The following is a 22,301-nucleotide window of genomic DNA, read 5'->3' on the forward strand; positions in this document are numbered from 1 at the left end:
AAAGTATTTTATTAGCCCCAAATTCTAAAAACTCAATATGAAATAAATACATGTATCATTAGGGGGAATGAAATCATCAACTCGTTTATAAGGGGCACAGTTAAACTTCAAGCTATTTAATTTAGCAGAACAATAGAGCTTTACAAAGTGTGTTTTTCACTAATGACCTGGACACTATTTTTGTTATTTCTGCCTCTAAAATGCACAGCCAATATTTGTGGTTTAAAAAAAAATTAAAAAAAAAAGTAAAAAGCATTTCTTTCTCAAAATGATGTTGTGCAGGGGAAACAAAAACAATCAAGAAAAAATTAGAGTACAATCAAATATACAAAGGAAAACCACACAAGTACAGATTTCATCATACTCCTCCAGATTTTAAATAGATCAACATATTTTGGAGATGGGTGTGATTTTATGCGAGCTGTGCCCCTTTAAAATTGGCACTAGATTTAATTCAGTGCTGTCTTATTCCAAGCTCCTAACTCCAGTTGAAAATAGATCTCACAATGGAATCCTACAGCTGAATATACTCTGAGAGAAAATTAATACGTTAATTTATTCCAAATTCATTTGCATGACAGTATATCATTAGTATATACAAAAATATATATATATATTATACCAACAGAGGAAAAATTCTGTGCAAACAGTGAGAGAAACTCACATCCCACCAGTGAGATGAGCTTGAAACTTGAAGTAGCAAAGCTGTTTTATTTCTCTGAGAAGCAAACATGTTTAAAAAACCCACCAAAAAGTGCTTTTAATAGTCTAGATTGTCCTTTTAAAAAATACCATGTGACCTTAAAAAAAATCCACAAAGCAAATATGATTTCTTGCACTCCAGGTATCTCCTAAATAGCTAAAAAGAGCCACGTGGACAATCAAGTGCAGACTAAAAATAACTGATGCAACACAGCTCACGTACAAAGCAAAGTTTTCCTACCTCACTGATTAACCAGTCAAAGAGGAAAGAAAACACACACTCACTTTGTAACTCCATCAACCTTGTTGTCCTGGAAACAATTCTTCTACCAGAGAAGTACTTAACTGCCAAAACATCTTCTGCTGCCACTTCTGAGCTTTTTTCTTCTCCCCCACTTCCCTCTCTGCAGTGCTCTCAATGTTTGATCAGCAGCCAGCACCAAACCTAACCCATCAAATGGCACAGAAACTGGATCTCCTGCTTTTAGAAGAAATCCAGAATTCCATTTGAGTATGCAGCACTTAGGGAACACCATATTTGCACACAGCCTATGGAACAGACTCTAATTTTGTTGTTGCTGCTGTTGTTAAAATGTTCTATTAACCGAACCTTTCATTTTAGGAAATGGTCTCAAGTTGTTATATATTATATATTAGAAAGAATTTGTTCATGGGAAGAGTGGTCAAGCACTGGAACAGGCTGCCCAAGGCAGTGGTGGAGGCACTATCCCTAGAAGTCTTAAAAAAAAAAAAAAAAATAGATGTAGCAATTGAGGACATGGTTTAGTGGTGAACATGACTGTGCTGGTAAGCTGATGATTGGATTTGAGTGACCTAAAAGGTATTTTCCAACCCAAAAAACTCCATGATTCCAAATAAAACAGCAAATCTACAGGGTGAATTCATTCACCCACTCAAGTACCTGGGGTGAGAGTCCTTTCTTGCCACTCAATAGCTCTGTGGGACTGCAACAAGGTCAGAAACCACAAAAAAAAAAAAAATTTTTTTTAGGTTTTATGTTTACTGTCTGTGTTTAGAAGGGAATGGAACTTTCAAGCCCAGGTCTTGGCAATTTCTGCCACACTGCTGGCCACAAATTTAAAAAAATGCTTCTGTGTCTCAGTACTGCAGACATTCTGTCCTCCCTTCCTTGGTTTAGAACCCTTTTTTGAAACAGGTCTGGGCTTTTACTAGAAGAGAAAACTTAGTTTTAAGCTTGGTATGAAATAAAAGCTAGGTTTAGAAACCAGATTTACCTAGCAAACAGCAGGTTTGTTTCAGACCACAACTTTACTCTCCACATCTCTCCATACATTCTCTCTTTGCTATGCAGCCTGTCTGGGTCAGGTACAGCAAATTGGTCCAATCCACTGCAACAAATATACTTATTTAAACATTTCTAAATTCCTGATTTCTAAACTACCAGTGTTTAAAAAAATCTGGCATCCAAGCCTCTCAGTCAGCCTGTCCACACACCTGTTTTCTGGTGAAATGCCAGAGTCTGCACCAGTCTCAGATGGGAAAAATCACAATTCACTGTTTTCAAATGAGACCTGTTAATTACCAAAATTATTACCACAGCAAATCCAAAGGGATTTTGGTTCCCTCAGAAGATCCATGATTAAACACAGTTACACTCAGCTGTTTTATTCAGTGTGGTATCTCTGATTTATTATCTTCACTCTGCTAAGGAGACCTCTATTTTCCCTCAACTTCCTCCCATTTCCAATGTATTCACAAGGCTTTTTTCATGTTCCTTAGCAATGCTGGTTATCCATCTTTCTGTACCTTACATTTTCATATAAACCCTATCTATTTTTTGTCCAGAGAAGTTGTGGCTGCCTGGAAATGTTCACAGCCAGGCTGGACAGAGCTTGGAGCAACCTGAGATAGTGGAAGATGTCCTAAGATGATGGAAGGGGATGGATCAAGATGGTCCTTAAAGTCTTTCCAACCCAAACCATTCTGTGCTTCTAACAGGCTTTTACATTGGTTTTTAATTGTATCCTTGTATCTACTTACAGATAGCTTATCTTTAATATATCAACATGATGCACAGCTTTGTTTCCCCTTTTCTCTTGCAATTTCATGCTAGACATGCTTGGAATTTCTATTGTATACCTTGAAATTTCTATTGTATACCTTCAAATCTGTGTGTATCCTCTGGATTTCTTTTAAGCATCTTCTGGAGAGATCAGAGAGTGATAAATGAGGATTGGGTTGGAAAGGACCTCCAAGACCCTTTAGTTCTTTCCCCTGCCATGAGCAGGGACACTTTCCACTAGACCAGAACCTTCCCCTAGACCAGGTCATATGTTTAGCTGGCAAAACCAGCTGAAATCCCAATTAATCAGAATCTGGAGTTGCTACCAGTAAACAACTAGCACTAAGAGAATCCAAAATCTCAACCTCACAGTCTTGAGCTGCCTCTGCAAAACGCCACAGTTAAGGATGAGAATTTCTCATCTCCTCCACTACAGATCCAGTTGCCTCAGCAGCATTTTACTGCACAGGCTCAATAAACATTCCATGTGTCATCAAGCAGGCAGTGAATATCCACAGGAGTCTGTGTTAACACGTCAGAAATCCAGGGATTTTCAGCATCCCATCCTTCATACCATGCACGAAAAAATTCAACGCTAGAGACAGAGAGGAGGAAGGTATTTAGAAACTTGGTACATAGGAGGAAATTTAAGATTATGAAAATTGTGGTGCCTTACAGTAGCAGTGCTGTTACAGGCGTTACAAACACTGAATTTTGTCAAACTATTTCCAGTAAGTGCAATTTTTTTCCCCCCCATTCTCAACACTAGAAATTCCCAATGCATAGTATAAATTTTTATAGTCTGCATTTTCTATCTCAAGTGAGGACCAGGTTTTACCAGCCATCTTTTAGACTCTCCCTCTATGGTACAGAAGCACACTGATCTCAGGCTGGAAAAACATTTCCTACACTGATTTTTCCTTCTTATTTCAGGCAAAAATTGCAAAGCTTGTGCCTTCTGCTGCCACTGAATACCAGTTGCTGTGCAAGTAAAACAGAAAAAGGCTAAAGTTATTTTAAACCAGCTACTTTTCTCTACTTAAGTGTTTAGTTTTCAGTAGTTGACTATGTTATGGGTGGGAAATTAGTAAGTGGTGCAACCACCAATACCCCTGAGCAGGGCAGTGGCAACAAGTGAAGAAAAAAACTTTCAGAGTAATGTAAAAACATAGTATGGAGGTAGAACAGCATTAGTAACTGGGGAGAAAAACCCATAAAACAAACAACAAAACAATACCCTCTGATGATTCTTTTTAGTCTCAGACAGTATTGCTACAAAATACATAATAAAGGTGACACAGAAAACTTCTAAACCGTTTATTAATCACTTGAGGCTATTTTTCATTTTACTGCTTCACTGCAATTTCCATCTGCATGGGAAATTGTACTTTTTTTTCCAAAGAGATATTTCCAGCAAAGTCAGTGTGGATTCAACAAGACCAGGACCATCATATAAATAGAAATCAGAAAATAGTATTTCCATAAGAAACCATTCAGATTTATTGGATTAACAGGCACTTACAAGTGACTCACACTGACACAGCCTATAGTAATCCAATCTATCAGAGATAAGAATAAATTCAAAGGAAACCTTAAATTTAGAAAAATCACCTCTGTGGCTGCACACATAGTTGGCATTATTACATGAAATCACATTAAGTGTTCTCTCCAAATGGGAGGACAAATAAATTAAAAGCTAAAGTCTAGCAATATTTTCTTTTTCCATGAGTGCAGCATGTCCTGAACAGCAGTAGCTGCCACACTGAGCATAATTAGAGAGGGATAAGAGAGCCCTGTGTGGAAGTGCCTTGTGGAACACAGCAGTTTTCCTGTCCTACAATCCCACAGGAATATGCTGTGCTAAAAAGAGTAGGAAAAAGAACAGCCACCAAGCCACCTCACCTTGTCTCAGGAGAATTAGGGCAGATTGTTAAATCTACAGTGGCAACCACCATTTCTCCTGCACGTCCACTGGTTTTCCTTTCCATCTGGGAATTCTTGGGGAACTCTGAGTTATCTCTAGGGGATGTTACTAAATCCTAGGGAACACTGAGGTGTTCTGGCTCAGCACACTGAAACATCAATGCTTTCCTGAAAGCCTGAAGGATGCAATCACAACTCTCACACCTCCTTTAAAACATGGCAGGAAGCAGGGAGCTGGGATGGAGCTTATTTCTATAAATATTCCTCTGCAGCAAAAAAGCAATTTTTACCTCTTGATATTGCCATGAATAGCAACAGTATGGAAAAAAAAAAAAAAGTATTATTAAATATTACAGAGTCATAGAATGGCTTGGGTTGGAAAGGACTTTCAAGAATATTTAATTCAGACTCCCTGCCATGGTCAAGGACACCTTCCACTATCCCAGGCTGCTCCAAGCCCTGTCCAACCTGGCCTTGGGTTCTTCCAGGGATGGAGTAGCCACAGCTGCTTCTATTGTCCAGGGCCTCACCACCCTCACAGGGAAGGATTCCCCATCTAAACATGCCTTCTTTAATAAGAAAAGAAAAGAAAAAGCCAATATAAGGAAAGGTGATCCTGGCCAGAGCAAGAGCCATGCACTGAAGACTGGACTTTTTATCCATATCACCAATTACTGTAAGATACAATTAAATTCCACCTGTGTGTAAGGACATTTGAAAGCCACATATGTTCTGCCATCCATGAAGCAAAGTCACTTCTCTGTGCACAGGGATGTAAATCACTGAGTACACAGATGAAAACTCATTTGTAAGAACCAGCTGCACACTACTGAGGCCAACAAAATCTTATCAAATGCAGACTTCAAGGCTGAAGTGACTTATTTAGAGAACTGCTGTGCTGCTCTCACCTGCAGTACCCAGTTAAGTTAGATCAAGGACAGCAGCACATACCAACCACACCATAAGCAAGAGGCTTTAATTTTTTATGCACATTTTCCTTCAGGCATCCACACCCACTCTCAGCAAATTCCCATTAATGGCCATTCTAGAATCCTGAAAAGCAGTATGTTATAGCCTTGGGCTAACTAAATTAGAGTGAGCTATGCTGAAGCTGCAATCACAGTGAAAACCTGCTGTATGACTTTTACCACAATAAAGATACTCCCTCAGAGAGCCTCTTCACAGTGTAGTACTTTCAAAAAAACCCTCACCATAGCCTGCACCTCCTGTGAATTTGGTCATGACAGCCTAGGGCCTTGCCCAAGGACACTCAGAATAAAGATCAAAAATTACCCAGTAGTCCAAAAATGTTGATTATACCCAAGATTTTTAATGCACTTCAAGTGGGGATGAGAATCTTGGCTTGAAGGAGTGCAGAACAGATGAGAACTCAAATGGCAAAGTGCAAGGGGACAAGGCAGAATTTGTTCTGATTGAAAGACAGGGTTAAAAATCTCATTTTCTGTCACAATGAATTGGGTTTTCAAAGTGAGACCTCCCTGCCCTTATGCTTTTTTCAGATTTGATTTCTGGAGAAATTCTAGCCTTTACATTACAGTAAAATGCTGCAAAATTTTCAAATAGCTAGATTTTGTGCTAACCCTAATTCATAATCATTCTGGCCTTGCAACCGTGGTGTGAAATTCACTGAGCTAGACAGCTGGGAAGGGGGGAGTGTGAAGAGTGGGGGTGGTGTTGTGTTTTTTTATTATTATTGCACTTCTGGTGCTCAACCCTTCTACTCTACACAAAATCCATATTCAGAAGTCTGTAAGCACCAAGATGCTTTTAGGTACATGGATTTGGTCAGAGCCTAAAAGCATCTGCACCTTTGTTGGCAATGAATGAATCTCTCTTCAAATTTACTCTGGTGACCAAATGTGTGTTTCTAGCCTGTAGTCCTGACTTATGTAAGAAGTGATGCTGCTCAGAAAATTCTTTTGTCCATGTAATGCTCTCCAAAATAATTTTTATCCCTTCAAAACCCTCTAAAGGACACCTAATGAGAAATGCTTTCCAGTGAAACCTAAAGGAAACTGCCTGAGCTCACAGTACTAGTACAAAACTAAACCCTAAATTGAGTTCTAGGAAAGAACCACCAGCTTTTCATGTAAACTTGTGATGACTTTTCATTGAAGCCCTCAACCCTGCCAAGCCATGGCTAAATGTCATTTATATCTCATTTCCTATCTTAAATCAGCCATAACAGCAAGATGGTTTTGCTCTGTCATTTTCAGACCTCGTTAAAACTCAATGCTAAGCATAATTCTGGATAGTGGAACTTGGCTGTGGACTGAAAAAATCCCCAACATTTAGACAATCTAAGAAATTTAGCCTCTTTTTTTTTTCTACCTAAATGGGCCTTGGGCACAGCTCTTCAACAAAGATATGGTTTTATTTTTCACATGCTCTTGACATACACTGGATCAACATCAGGAGAAGATTTAAAGATAATTTTTTCAGTTGGAAAACCCCTCCAAGATCAGAGTCCAACCATTAACCCAGCACTGCCAAGGTCACCATTAATCCACATCCCCAGTTGTCACATCTTTTAAATCCCTCCAGGGATGGCAACTCCACCACTGCCATGGGCAGCCTGTGAGAGAGCCTGACAACCCTTTTGGTGAAGAAATTTTTACTAAAATCCAATCTGAACCTCTCCTGGTGCAACTTGAGGCCATTTCCTCCTATCCTGTGACTGTGAAAAAACAAGCACAACCTACCTACAACTGCTTTGTAACACAAGCAAATCAGAAACACTCTTGCTCAACTTCCTAGACAACTATCAGTCAACTTTTAATTACTTCTCCCTGCCAAAAATTTTCTATTCTTAACAATTCTTTACAGGCTACTTAAGGCACACCAAGAACTAAGAAAAGCAACACTGGGCAGTTTCATGGATCACATCCCAAGGTATCATGCTCCAAAGCACACTCCATTGTATTTCTGCCTCTGTAATATTGTCTTTAGGCAGGTACAAGTTGTCTCAGTGAGAAAACATTATCTTGTGAATGTCCTATTAAAAAAGATTAATCTGTTCAACACCTGATGATTCACTCACCCACATGTTAGAAGTCCACACAAAAAATGACTCATTCTGTCCGTAAGAATATTCACCTGGGATACCCAAGTCCTCTCATCTTTTCCAGAGCTGGTAACTGCTTTTTCTTGCAAAGGTGGCTTCCCTATGAGAGCAATGGGTGACATGAAGGAGAAACAGACATGGGACTGGAAATTTTATAAATTACCTACATAATAAAATATTTGAGAGTTAAGTTTATGGATAACTGAAGCACTGGCAGAGGAAACAGCAACACCCCACAGTGAGACAGTGGTTGAAGGCAACAACTGATTTTAATCCCAACAATTTATTTTAACTCTAACAACTGATTTTAATCCTAACAAACTGACATCACCCAGATTTGAAGGAGTTCAGGCTACTCACTTTTTCCCAGGAAAGGGCTCAGGAGCAGCCACCCTGAGTCACTCTGGCAGGGGATGCCAGTGCAGGGTAAAAGCATCTTAAAGGCTTTTCTGATGACATCAGCTCAGTGTTGGTGCAACAAATCAAGCTGAGCTCTAAGATGGAACTGCATGTCCAGTTCTGATATCCACACTGCCAAAGGACTGGCAAGCATTCAGGGAAGAGCTCAGGAAACAGTGGGGCTGGCTGGGATACAGATCTGTGACTCCATCCTTAGGGAGCTGAGTCCCTGACCTTGTTCTCAAAGGTACTTGGGGAATGTGGCAAATAACAAACAGCTCTCTGACCCTTGGAGAGAAAGGCACAGCAAGGTATTACAGATGGAAGGACAACAAGCCTGAATTTGAAGTAACTTCTTGCTTTTTAGCAATAGCACTGTGAAATATTTACCATTATTTGGTGTTTTGGGACAGCAGAGCTTCTAACAAGATGCACTTCTGAGGAAAAATTCTTTTTTCACAGAAAACCACACAGGCTAGATACAGAGACATGAATCTAAAAATTCCATGGAATCACAGAATCATTTGGGATGTAAGGGACCCCAAAGACCATCCAGTTCCAACCTCCTGCCATGGGCACAGGCACTTTCCACTATCCCAGGTTGCTCCAAGCCCCATCCAATGTGGTCTTGAAAAATTCCAGGGGTGAGGCAGCCACAGCCTCTCTGCACAATCTGTTCCAGAGCTTCCCTACCCTCATAGCCAAGAATTTTTGCCTAATATCCAATTTAATCTGCTCTCTTTCAGCTTTAATCCATTCCCCTGTTCTAAAGCTGCTTGCCTTTTGTTAAAAATAAAAATCCTTAAATTAGTATTGAAGTTAATTTTCATGTTTAATTTTATTGTTACTGCTATATAATGACTGCTGCTTTATGCTGTCTCAAGATTAACTGTGCTCCTTTGCCTTGAAAAGAAGCATTTTATAGATGGGTTTTCCTTCTTGCTAAACTTATCTGCAAAAATACAGACATGGAAAATACCTGATTTTCTATTTTCCTTGCGCCTCATTACCTCAAAAAGTAACACAGAAAATAAAGAGAGGAAAAAAAAAAAAAGAGAGAATGCAAGACCTTAATTTAGGGGAAAGTAAATGGTAACTCTGATTGTGTATTATTAGAATATGATGAGAATTTATGCAAGAGGACACTTTAGCCAGAAAAGCACTTAACAGAAGTGACTAAAGACATGCTTGCTGCTTGCATGACACAGAACTCTTTCCAGCCCTTCTGCCATCCAAACATTTTACTGCCACCCCTTCTTCAAGTCCTAAACCTGAATTTTTGACTCAGGTTTAGTACTTGGAGGCACCAAAGTGCACAGCACACCCAGTTCAGTAATCCAGGAAAAGATAAGACTTTTAGATGTACCAACACCTTGCATTCCAGGAGGAAAGGGGAACAAAGAGAACAAAGTGGCCAATACCACAGACAAGCCCTGAAGAATGAAAAAACCACAAAAATAAATAATCTAATGAAAGAAGATAGTTTCCTGATACAAGACAAAGTATATAGATTCTGAAGGTTTGCTTATTTCTAATTCTGCATGCAAAAAAAAAACAAACAAGAAAACTTCAACTGAATAAGGCATAATTAACTCATTTTTAATTCTGAGTCATCCCAAATCAGTGGATTCCTGTGTCAGACTGTGTCCTCAAGAAGATAAAGGAATATAGCAATTTCTAATCCACTTAAGAATCAGGAAATTCACACAGCAGGTATGAACACTAACAAGCCATTATTTTCACTTTTTACTGAAAAAAAAAAAAAATCAATCAGGCCTTCTCTATGGAATACAATAAGAGTTCTGAAGAGAGTGGGTAAGATAAGCCACACTGTTTTACACCAAGAAAAAAGCAGGGCAAGTCCTTTCCTGGCTTATCCCACTAGAATTACAGACCTTGAACTTGGAGAAAACAAATAAAAAACTTGACAGCAATAAGAGATCAGGGCAACCTCCTTGACACCACCCTGTGCTGGGGGCTGCACACAAACCACATCCTGAGCAGCACCAGCTCTGCTCCTGATGCCAGGAGGCAGCAACTCCACCTTCCCCTCACACTCCCATTGGATAATAATTAATAATAACTAATATTCTGCAAAAGCAAACACGCTGGATTTATGTAATAACTGACAGTGTGCCATTCACTCCAGGGGATTTGGAGTTTTAACTCCTTAAGGATGCAATCCTAGAAAAATTAATGTATTCCAGGAGCTTGGAATACTCGTATTTCTGGGGAATTTATCACAGAAGTATTTTGCACAGTGGTTTTAAATCTTCTAATTTTACGAGGAGATTCGAACTGCTCAGCATTTTTCTTAAAATTCTTGTTCCCAGAATTACCAAGTTACATAAGAATCTCATATGCCAATAATGAAACATTTTCTAGTCTCCAAGGTAGCACAGAAACGCCAGAAATTTGTCTGACATTCCTCCCCCTTCCAAAAAAAACCCAGCAGGCACGTAAAAAGAACTCTAAGTATTATTTATAAAGTCTCATTAATTATCAACTATTGAAATACTAGTAGCCTGATTGTTCCTGAATATTTGGTGAGGAATGTTGTTGATAATCTCCATGCATTCCTGTCAGGTCTTCTTTATCCAAAGAAAGAACAGAAAGGAAAAAGAAGAGGAAGAGAAGAGGAAAAAGGAAGAGGAAGAGAAGAGGAAAAAGGAAGAGGAAGAGAAGAGGAAAAAGGAAGAGGAAGAGGTAATTTCCATCACAGTTTTCCAGTCTTTTTAAGATTACAAAGCACCTGATATTTTTATTAAAATAAATATCTATGGTTTTAATAAAACACATTAATTAAACTGATGTTTCTTCCCAATATCACAGCACCAATCACTATGGGATCAGTATTTTAAATAAAAGCAGCAGGAGCACTTCCCCATCAATGACAGCAATATACAGCTCTGTTAATTATTGCTCATTATTATTCATCATTACTCTGTCTCAAAACAACTTTCAGGAGAGGAGTAGCTGGGAAACTTCGCATTTTTCCTTAGCAAGTATCTATGTAAAACATAAAAATGAGGCATCTAAATTATCTGTTTGCATTTTAAAAGGCTGTTTATATACTCCATAAATTCTCTTAAAATACAAAAGTAGATTTTAGAAGATTAACACACACATCAAAAAGTCCAAATCCTAGCTAACACTTAAATATTGGTGTCTTAAAGCTATTTTAAGTAAAGAGAAGCAGTTGAGAGGAGTGTGCAACTATGGCTACAATTCCTGAAGCTACTAAATATCTGGATTAGTCCCACGGAGCAGGAGAGCTGGATGTCCAAGGAAGTATCCAAGCTTCTTGAGCTGCTTACAAAATTTCCCTTATCCCCTTATTTGGTATAGCTGGAACAGGTGCATCACATCACCTGTGCCTACCCCTAGATCAGGACAAGAAAATTGGAAAAAATTCTCCTCTCACTCTCAACCTGTTCATCCTCATTTCAGGCCCAAAGACTCCAAAATGTGTTGCATAGACATGTTGTGAAACTAACTTTAGGTGTTTAGCAGAGTGAAAAAGGGAACCACTTTGGATCCCTCTGTAGGACCAAAGCCTCAAAGTGCAGTTCTGTTCATTTGTATTTTAATCCAGTTTGTGTGCTGGTATTCCAGCATATGGCAGTGTGTATTTCAGTTGGAAGAGCTTCAAGGAGGAGCAGCAGCATCTTCTAAAAAAATGCTGATATACCAAATCAAGTTGTTGGGTTTTTTTCAAGTGAGTTTCACTTGAAGATTTAAGATGCTGATCCTCTTCTAACAACACAAAACCCCCTCCACATCCAGAACCAAGTTTCCTTTGCCCAATTATCTTTAGCCTGTTCTCTGCTTTTTATGGCAGAACACTAAGAAAAAACAACTATGAAGGAAGCTTAAGTTCCCTCTTTAGAACCACAATGATAAAAAGAAGATAAGATCTTACTACTTGCTGCTTGGAATTATTCCAGCAATTAGGAGACTCTGAATAAATCTCATCTCACTTTAAAAACTAGATAACCCAGGTGAGATTAATCTTAACCCAGTGGGATTATGTGGATATCACCTTTCACAATGCTTGTCAGGTTAAACCTTCAGCTGCAGGGGAACCAGAGCTCTGAAAACCTGCAGAAGAGATGGTATTTGCATTTCAAATCTCAGCAGGAGTCACCATAAACCAGCTACATGTTGTACCACTGCCAACACCTCAGCAGAGTCTGAAATCCCATGTCAAATGTCTAAAATAGACAACACCATTCATTCCTGAAATAACCTTAGGACCTTAGAGAAGAAGAAAATAGACAACCTGAAGGAATCAAACTCTCTGAATAAACACCAAGATGATTATTTACTGATTGCTGAGGAGTCCTGCCTGACACTTTAACCAGTGCAGAGGCTTTTTCAGGCCTTGGTACCAACACATCTTACCACTGATTTTGTAAGATTTCTGCCTGAGCAAGGACTGTGGGACTCAAGGACTTTTCCTTGAGAAGTGCTCAGTAACTAACTACCAATTACTATATCTAAAGGTGGTGAAACATTCCCCTGCAAATTGTATGTGAACCCTTGCTTCAAACCAGTTATCCCAAATACTCTGTACAGACCCCATCTGTGGAGCAGACAACTCCTCCAGTGAGTATTCTCCCAAACCACAAGAATTTTGTGTTAATTTTCCTTAATTCTTGGCAGACATTAACTGAAAACACCCCTCCATCCTCTCTGTCCTGACACCATCCCTGAACATTTGCATTCAATCCACACTCATTGGATGGGAAAAAATAAACACTGAGCTCTCAGCATCCTTCAGACCTCCAGAAAATATTGTCTTTCCCCAAAAATTAACATAACAATGACATCAGCAAATGCCATTGCTGAAGCAAACACCTGCTCTAAGGTTTGGTGGGCAGAAGAGCTTTTAAAACCTGCTAGAAACTGAGATCAGCTACCACTCAAGCTGCAAGAAACCCCAGCCCTACATTATGTAATCTACATAGTTTTTAGACCAGTCTGCATTCTTGCAGAGCCCAAAACTGAGGAAGCAACAGACAGAACTGAAGAGAACAGAGAAAGTTCATTAACCTCAGCCCAGAGGCTGCTGAAGAGTCTGTATTTGCACACTGAGACAGGACTCACCCACACAAACCTGAGCCCTGCAACCTCACAGCATCAAGGGTAAAGCACCACAAAATTTCCAGCAAGTCAGATCAGTCCTTTATTTGGATGAACAACCACTAACAACTAATAATTAAGGCTTAGGTTTGGGTTTTCCTTTTCTTGGTAGTGTGTGAATAAGTCCAGACACAAACTCATCTTAAAAACTGAGAAACAGCTCAACTGGTGCTGCCACTGACCATATGGAATGACCAGAAAGTGGTAACACCCAAATTCAACCTGACCTTTAAAGACAGATTCATCTCACCAGTTTCTTCTGTTGAGTATGCTGGGGTTTTTCCTCACTTCTCAGAATCACAGAATGATTTTGATAAGCAGAGCCCTTAAAGCCCATCTAGTCTCACCCCCTGCCATGGAGCAGGGACACCTTCCACTATCCCAAGCTGGACATTTCCAGGGATCCAGGGGCAGCCACAACTTCTCTGTGTAGCCTGTGCCAGGGCCTCCCCACTCCCACAGTGAAGAATTAATTCCAAATATCTCATCTAAAACTGCTCTCTTTCAGTTTGAAGCCATCCTTCCTTGTCCTGTGACCACATCCTTTTGTGGTCTCTGAAATGGGATATAAACTACTAAAAATGCAGTTTTGGAGTACATCTCCAAGTTGCAGAATTTTCACTTATTTATATAAGAATGAAGAAAACCAGGTGAAATTATCAAGCACCCAAGTCAAACTAAGTTGTTCCTTGCAATCAACATTATTTTATAACATATTTATATGTGATTTAAAATTCCACTCTCATTTTATCCTTTTAAGTTACTCACAGAACTCTGAATTCTTTTCACCTGAAAAGCTTTTGCAAACCTTCTCCTTGCTTTTAATCAAGCATCAAATTGCTCTTCTCTAACCATCATGACTGAAAAAACTCTCTTAAAATGAAAACATTTTCCAGCTGAAAACACTGAAATACCAGGGCAGGATTTAATTTACTCTATCTCAAGTAGCTGCACTGGGGTCTATGAGGATTTTGGGGCAGTTTTTTGATTCCCTCACAACAGCCCAGGGAATGCAGAGAGCAGCTCATCTGACACACTGAGATGCTAACAGAAGGATGAACCAAACTTCTCATTCCACTTCACTGGCTGGGGCAGCATCCTCCAATTATTCCAGCAGGATGAGGGCCACAACAAGGAGTAAATTTCTGATTAAAACTTCCTCATGTCATTTTGTCTGACATGGAAGCCCATAAAGCTCAAAACTTCTTCCTTCCAGCAAAAGCACATTAAGAAAGAAAAGACACAAAACCAAGTTCAGCAGCATAGAGAGACTGCCCAGCTCTGTATGTGGAAGTGTCCAAACCCAGGCTGAACAAGGATTGGAACAACCTGGTCTAGTGGAAAATGTCCCTGTCTATGTCAGGGGGTGGAATTGGATGGTCTTTAAAGTCTCTTCCAACTCAAAACCATTCTGTGGTTCTGAAACTTCCCAGCCCCATGAATGCACCTGACAGTTATCAGCACCAAACATCACCTCTTCAAACTGAAGTGGCCAAACTGCAGGATTTTGGAGATGGATAAATCCTCAGTGTAGTCACTGTAATGTAATCACTGCATTTTTAAGACACCATTAATTAGCACTCCTTCAAACAACTCTGAAAACCCACAGCAGAGGCAAGACTTGACCTAGTCCTGACCTGGGTACAGGATCTTCACTGCTGAAGAGTGGCTGCATTACTGATTACAAAGCACTCCAGTTCAGCACTTGAAACAGTAGTTCTCTATTTTTAGCTGTGCATCTAAAAAAATAAAAAAATCCCCACTTGAGCATGAGGGTTGGACCAGATGACCTTAGTCAGGTCCTCAAGCACTCTGTGATGAAGAAACAAGGAAAATGTTTTAAAGAAAACTAAAATGAACAGGCAAAAAAAGGTGAAGGTATTAAGGGGGTGGAAGCTTACTAAAGATCCCATATTTCATATGGAAGAATAGGGTAAGGGCAACTTAACACAAAACAAAATAAAGAATATTGAGAAAGCATTCAAAAGCATGTCCTTCTAAAAGAGAAGTCATACTGTGATTCCAGGAAAAAATAAAGACTTTAACAAACTAAATGCAACATTTTAAGCTGAAAAAAAACCCCACTGAGAACTGATGTGTTAAAAGGAAATTTTATCAAATACAGCAGAAGGGTGAAGCTTATGAGAAAGTCTGCTGGGCCAGTAGGTGACAGAAGATCAAAAGCTTGACAGGACAAAGCTGTGGGGACGGAAGAAAAAACCTCAGAAATGCTTCTTTGCCACATGAAAACCCAAAGGAACTCACTGTTCAGTAAGTAGCAGTTTAGGGAACTTCCAGCTCAGGCTTCTGCCTGCAGACAGGAGCAGGAAATGGGATCCTCTCTGGGAAGCTGAGCACTGCTCACTGCCAAAGCCTACCAGGAATCACACAGCCAGAGCACATGGACACAGCCAGATTGCTAAGGAAACCACATTATTAAAAATACCAACTGATGGGCTGCAGTCTGCAGGACACAGACATGAGGGATCTGAAAGGGTTCTGTGGATATTGGGAGTCCCTAACAATTACCAACTTCTCTACAAGATCTTGAAGAAAACTCAGCTGTAGAGAAGAAAGGAGGAAGGTCTTATCAATAAACAGTCAATTTACATGCAGAGAACATAAACCCTTATACACACACATAAAATCCTGTACAGGTCTGGAGTTAGACCTCTCTCATTTAACTGACCAATAATGATGCTGCCAAGGACACACTGAGGTCACAGGTTTATTACAGATAAACCAGTAAATGCATCAAAGCAGTTATCCTCAGTGTTTTCTTCCAGCTAGTTATTATACAGCCTGATTGGGAGAGAAAACAGAGGATTAAATTCAAGTAGATTCATTCCAAGGCCCTGTATAGAGAAAAAAAAATCAGCCAACTACACACTGAAAATGAGGGGTTCCAAATTAGTTTTTTTTCTTGATTAGGAGAGACCTTGAAGACACTGCAGATAGCTTTGTGAAAATACAGTTCTCACAGGGGTTGATAACAGGAGCAGTGAAAAAGCAAACAGAATTTCAGGAGTAATTAGGGAGGAACAGAGGTGGTAAGAGGAAGCAGCAGTGGGACATTGGGACACTGCACTCATGTGCAGCATGTTCACATCCTCAACTCTCCACTTCCCCAAGCTGCAGCTGCAGGACACCATTGGAAAATTATTTTATGCTACAGATCCTTTAGATCTGGCCAGTTTTACATTAGATGTTTGCTACATTAATGGTGGAAAATAAGAGCAAAGAAGAGTTCTAATGCTCAGGCCATTTCCTACACTTAATCATCTAAAACAAGCATGTATTTATGATTGTGGAGATGGATTCTGTTACCTAATTTCCTTTATTCAATATAATTTTCTATTTACTGGTAGTGCAGACACTGACAAACCAGCAGGTTACAACCAAGTTGGTTTTGAGACTAAAAACTCAGAATATGAAAAAATGCTGTGAACAAAACAGGTATGGACCTTTTACACATTAAGCATTATCCTCAGTCATCCAAAAAGGTGAACCCCTTGCTCACCTCTGTCTTTCAAAGGTGAAATTAAAAATAGGTAGCACTGGAACACTCTGTCCAGGGAAATTGTGGAGTCAAAAAATCTGTGGATATGGCACTTGAGGATATGGGTTAGTGGTGAGAATGGTGGTGCTTGAGTGTAGAACTTGGTGATCTCAGAGGTCTTTTCCAATCTTAACAATTCTGTGATGAAGCATGACATATCTTACATATTATTATCCATTCCTACAAGTATTTTACAGTGACTCCACGTTTACAAGTGTACCAAAACAGCACAGTGATTTTTACCACAAATTCAGCCGTGCCACGTGCAGAAGTGGGCAAACCCACCCTGCTTTTGGCAGGACTTGGTGCCATTTCAGCTCTTCTTTCCACAGGGATCTGAGCTGGGATCTGTTCCCAGCACTGTTCAATGAATTCATAAATGACATGAAAAGGGCTCTACAGTGAGATGACATCTGCTGATGATAGTAAAGCTATTCACAGCAGCAAAGGCAGTAAATAAGTAGGAAAAAACCAAAAAGAAACACATGCAGATTACTCACTGGACATTAAAACACACAAATGAAATTCAGGAGTGAAATTAATGAGGAATCTCAATGAAATTAAGTGTGAAATAGATTGACTGGAGGTGGGGCAAGTGGCCCTACTCCATGTACAGGTCAGCAGGCTTAGAACTGACTCAACACTTGCAGCAGGCTGAGCTCTAGAAAATCACAGTCACAATGGAAATAGTTATGTATGAGCTACTTAAGTCTTTTCCAGTCAAGAAGTGGATTTTAAATAGAATTCAGGCTCAAAAGTTCACAAAAGAATAAGGTTCCTCACTGAGCAGGCTGATGTTAGTTAAGCTGGGGAACCACAGAGCTTTACACCTTCTCACTAACGAATTCCAGAAGAGACAAATCCAGTAAACATTGTAAAAAATCCCCAAAATAAAACCATCCAGCTCAATCAATCCATGTGCTGCAGGTGTCTGGACAATGAAGGGGTGCAGGAGGAAGATCCCATTCTCACCCTTGCTGTGCTCCTCAATAACCCACCTGTGGCTCCAGGTCAGTAAATGACAAGAGCTGCTTTTCTCCTCTTACCTTCACTACCTCTCTGCCTTTTTTATTCTATTCTGGACTTTCTGTCTTGTCTATCAGGGTAGATCTGAACTATGCTAGAAAAGCATATCTAAAATGGCCAGCAGGAGCAGTTGGAGGGGTGAAAGGGTGCCTAAAAAAAAGGAACTCCATCTGCATTAAAGCTGAAGTGCAGCTTTGCTCCTCAAAAAACATCCACACATCAAAGTGAGTTCTCTCCTTCTCAAAGGGAAATCAAGCCTAGGCAAAAAGGGTCCATTCAGTATTTGAGTTCCCTTTTCTGCAAAGGTGACTTGAGCTTTTTGCTCTTTCCTCTGAATTTCCCTTATGTTTCCACTCATGCTAGAAAGAAAAATTCCCTTTGAAAAATCCCAACCTGAAAAACTACCTGAATTTCCAAGCAGCAAGATGAAAGTCCTACCTATTCCAGGAAACAGTCCTAACTCATTTAATAAAATTCATGGGTATTTTAATAGACTACCACATTGTAACTGACCCTTGATACAGTTAATCTGAGGGTATAAAAATAGGAAAATATTAAGCATTGTATCAAAATAATCCTTGAAAGAACTACCATATCACTATTTCCCATTTTTTCCCCTCTCAAAAAGTTACCAAGTTACTCCAACATGGAGTAAAACAAATCCTGTGCCACAGAAAGAGAATTAGATAGAAAATTTCATTTTTCTGGGTACATATAGCACTAATTCTTAATAGCCAAGGCTACAGAAACAACTTCTATGTCAACAGGTACTGAATCACCTTAAAATATTAAAATTAATGAACACATCACTACCTCAAACCATCTACTCCCTTCAGTCCTGTAAAACTTCCCAAGGATAAAGATTATTAAAACATAACCTACATAAAATCATCACAAATCAATTTTGCCTGGTCACTGTATTTTCTTTCACACAGCACAGCTACCTAAATTTAGCATGGATGTTTTTATTTCTCTTACAAACTATGTTAACAAACTCCATGGGGCTCTTCACTACCCTTGATACCAAACCACAGGCTTGCAGAAGAAGGCTGGGAAAACTGACAGGGTCAAATGTGCAAGTTGGGAAGAGGAGGATGAGTAAGGGGGTTGTACCAGTAATCAAGGGCAGCTTCACTTAGCTCTGGAATAGATGAATTCATAGATGAATAGCAGAGATTAATTAATTTTATATACAAACATATGTAACTGCACACCTGAAGGTCCTGGAAGGTTTGCCACCTGGGCTGAATCAGCTGTCCAGGATGAGCTATCCATGGAAAAGATAGATTTATTTCTACAGGCACCTTTTTAGAGACAAATCATCCCCTCCAAGGGGATGTTCCTGGAATCCCCATTCCTGGAATAGGAACTGTCAGGAAGCTGTTCATCCTACCTGCTGCTCACCTCTGGCTTCAGCAGCCAGACATTGGACATACAAGCTTCATGAGAAAAACTTCACCCACAGCATTTGAAGTAAAACAGAAAAATAGAGGTATTTGTATGTGTTTGGGAAGTTTTGTAAGAGCATCCAAGCTGGAAATCCTCTGTGTACACTGCTGGGAATCCTGACTGCTACTACATTAGGCTTCCACAAACACACTCATGCTCTATCACAAACACCCAATTCCATCTTTAAGAGTTATTTATGCTGCTTGGAAAGACCAAGGATCTGGATCCACACACACCAAGTACTTTCACTTTATTTGCAGGGTCTCAATTTTGTATCCTCCTCACTGTGCTTGGTGCAGACACTTTGCCAGCACACTCCTTCCACATGTGAAAACTGCATCTGCCTGAAAAACCCATTTTCCCCAGTTCCATATTGACAGGAATCAACAGACTGAAGAATTACTTCAGAAAGAAAACCATTTTGGCATTTAAGATGTGGTGACAACCAACCAATGAACAGGAAATCAAGTATTAGGGTGGACAACTGCAGCTCTACTCAGCTGGTACCTGCAAGTATTTGCTGCTGAAATTAGGTAACATCTGTAAAAGATGAGAGTCCTTAAGGGACAGATTATATTTGTATTCCCTCAGATCACAGGGCTGCCACCACACAATTCTTATTTCTTCTTGGACCCACCATATCTAAAAAACAATGATCTTCTTGTGCTGTGGAAGGGATGGAATGTGAAATCCCATCCATATCCCAACAGAATCCCACAAACATTTTGGCAGGAAAAATTTATTATGTAAAGGCCAGATGGCATCCCAAATATTTCTACTTCAAAATTTAGGACTTTTTTCTTTTTCCTTAAAATAAATTACACAAAAGCATCATGCCTAAAATTAACTGCACAAGACCATCAGGCAAGGTAACCAGACTTAACTGAGCAGTTATTTGGACTATGGGAAGAATGGGAATGTGGTTTTTCTCCACTTAACTCCATTGTCAGAAATGAATAATATTTTTCTATTCAGCTATATTTGAATGACTGGCAGAGAAGGAAGATATAATGAGCAAATACATCCAGCAACATACAATACTTGGAGAATAACTTTTCCAGTTCCTTGAGTCTAACACCTTTGCCATCAAGTTCTGAAGCAACGTTTCCAACTTTCAGAACCAAATTTGCCACTTTTTATTATTCTAACAGGCTTCTTAATATTTGTTTTTTCCCCACTGTGAAATTTCAGCTCTGAATCTGGGAATCTGAGACTTCAAAATGGTTTTAGCTGCTGCTTCACCAAAGCAGCTAAACCTGATTATCAGTTTGGTTCAGCATGGAATTAGTCACTGCCCACCCTTTAAACTCTGGGATAAAGATCAACCCTTGATTCCGACTGTCATTTTGCAGTGAGCCCACTCCTAGATTCCTTTTATATCTATCCCTTCAGTGAATGCCAAAGAAATCTCAGTGTACTTGGCATGAAGGCTGCACTTCCTATATTTATGCTCCAGCTAATGTATGCTCCATTTTAGTCCTTCCCAGCTTAAAATCATCCAAGGGAAGACGGCACAAAGTGCAAAACAGTCCATGCAACTGTTTTTACTAATACAAAATACTGATCACCCACACTGCCTTTCCATCACCTTTCTCATGCATTTTCCACTTAGATCTACCCAAAATATTAACCCAGAAGGAACCATGGTCATTTTTGTATAGCAGACAGTCGTATCAGGCTTGTTGCTCCACCTCAAACTTGCAGATAATAAAACCATGACTTTTTAATTGTACTACCTTAACTTTGCTGGCAGAATCACGTTTGATTCTTCAAGACGAAAGTGAAACGCTCTCTCCAGGCAAGAATTCCTTATATCTGGCAAGCTCACACTCCATCCTTTTTAATTATTCCACAGGTGGTTGCCTTGGAAACTGCCAAGTAGCTGTTGGATTTGAGGGACCCAGCATGAGACAGTAAAAAGCCTCTGCAGCCACGGCACTCGCATCCACGCTGGCAGCAGCAAGAGGACATGGAACAGTCACAGAAAAACCTGGAAGAGATGTTAAAATTAACAGGCATTAATCACACGGCTCAGTCCCTCAAATATAAAATCCAAGCAATGCTGATAGCCCCTGAGCAGTGGATAAAAACCAGGTTTTAGAGGCATCTGCTCCTGCAGCTCCCCAGCACGGATTTCACCTTCGGAGGACGGCGCTGAAATGGAGATGCTGGCAGAGCTCACGAGCTCAGCCCTCAAGATCCAGCAAGATGAGATTTTTTTTCCCCCCCCCTCAGCTTCCAGAGAGACCTTCCTGAGTGTCTGGTCCAACTGCCTGAAATTCAGTGCTATTGTTTTGCTTTGAATAAAAATAGAGTAACTATAAATAGCTGCCATTGCGAATGCTGATTCACTGTATTCCGTATCATACAGCAAATTGCTCCCAACTTCACTCAGCCTGAAAAACTAGGGAAATTCTCTTGACTTAAAACACAGCTAGAAGCCCAGCAAAGCATCCAAATCTGCATTCATGCTGCTGGTCTAAAAGTACAAAAGGTTTTCATTTTCCTTCTCTGATTTCTCATCATTTCAAAAGCTGATAATTTGCACTTAAATAGATAAATATAAACATCATTTTTCAAGAAAATCTTTTTTGTTTCCCCATTTTCGCTTTTTAAACAAAAAATAGGTTAACATAAACCTTAAAAAAAAAAAAAATTATTAAAACTATCCATGATGGAAATGGTCACTCCTGCACTCAGAGGCCTCCCTCTCTTTACTGATATGATCAGTATGTCCAAGTCAATGATTTCTCCAGACCTCACTCATATATAAGTGCTTGGATTTGTGGTATCACAAATTGCCTGGCAGCACCTCAAGAGTAAAGAGGTGGATTTGCTTCCACCCTTCCATGATGGGACATCCAAACAATGCAAGAGCATGTTTGTTTACTCCAGAGCTGAGTTTTACTAGAACAATTAGATTAAATATACATTTATTGTACAGAAAAAAATTACAATGAAGTAAGAGC

At 39.7% G+C, this 22,301-nt stretch overlaps 1 long non-coding RNA gene across 7 annotated transcripts in view; it reads right to left on the reverse strand.

The window, feature by feature from the left end:
* The window catches only part of LOC306801209, a 76,455-nt gene extending 55,136 nt beyond the window's left edge, over nt 1-21,319 (reverse strand). For all 7 annotated transcript variants that reach the window (XR_013774013.1, XR_013774014.1, XR_013774015.1 and 4 more), the window contains exon 1: nt 21,069-21,319. This is a non-coding gene — a long non-coding RNA (uncharacterized lncRNA). The remainder of the gene's footprint in view (nt 1-21,068) is intronic.
* Between the last annotated feature and the right edge of the window lie 982 nt (nt 21,320-22,301).

The sequence above is a fragment of the Erithacus rubecula genome, assembly GCF_903797595.1.
Source record: "Erithacus rubecula genome assembly, chromosome: 4".
Taxonomy (NCBI): domain Eukaryota; kingdom Metazoa; phylum Chordata; class Aves; order Passeriformes; family Muscicapidae; genus Erithacus; species Erithacus rubecula.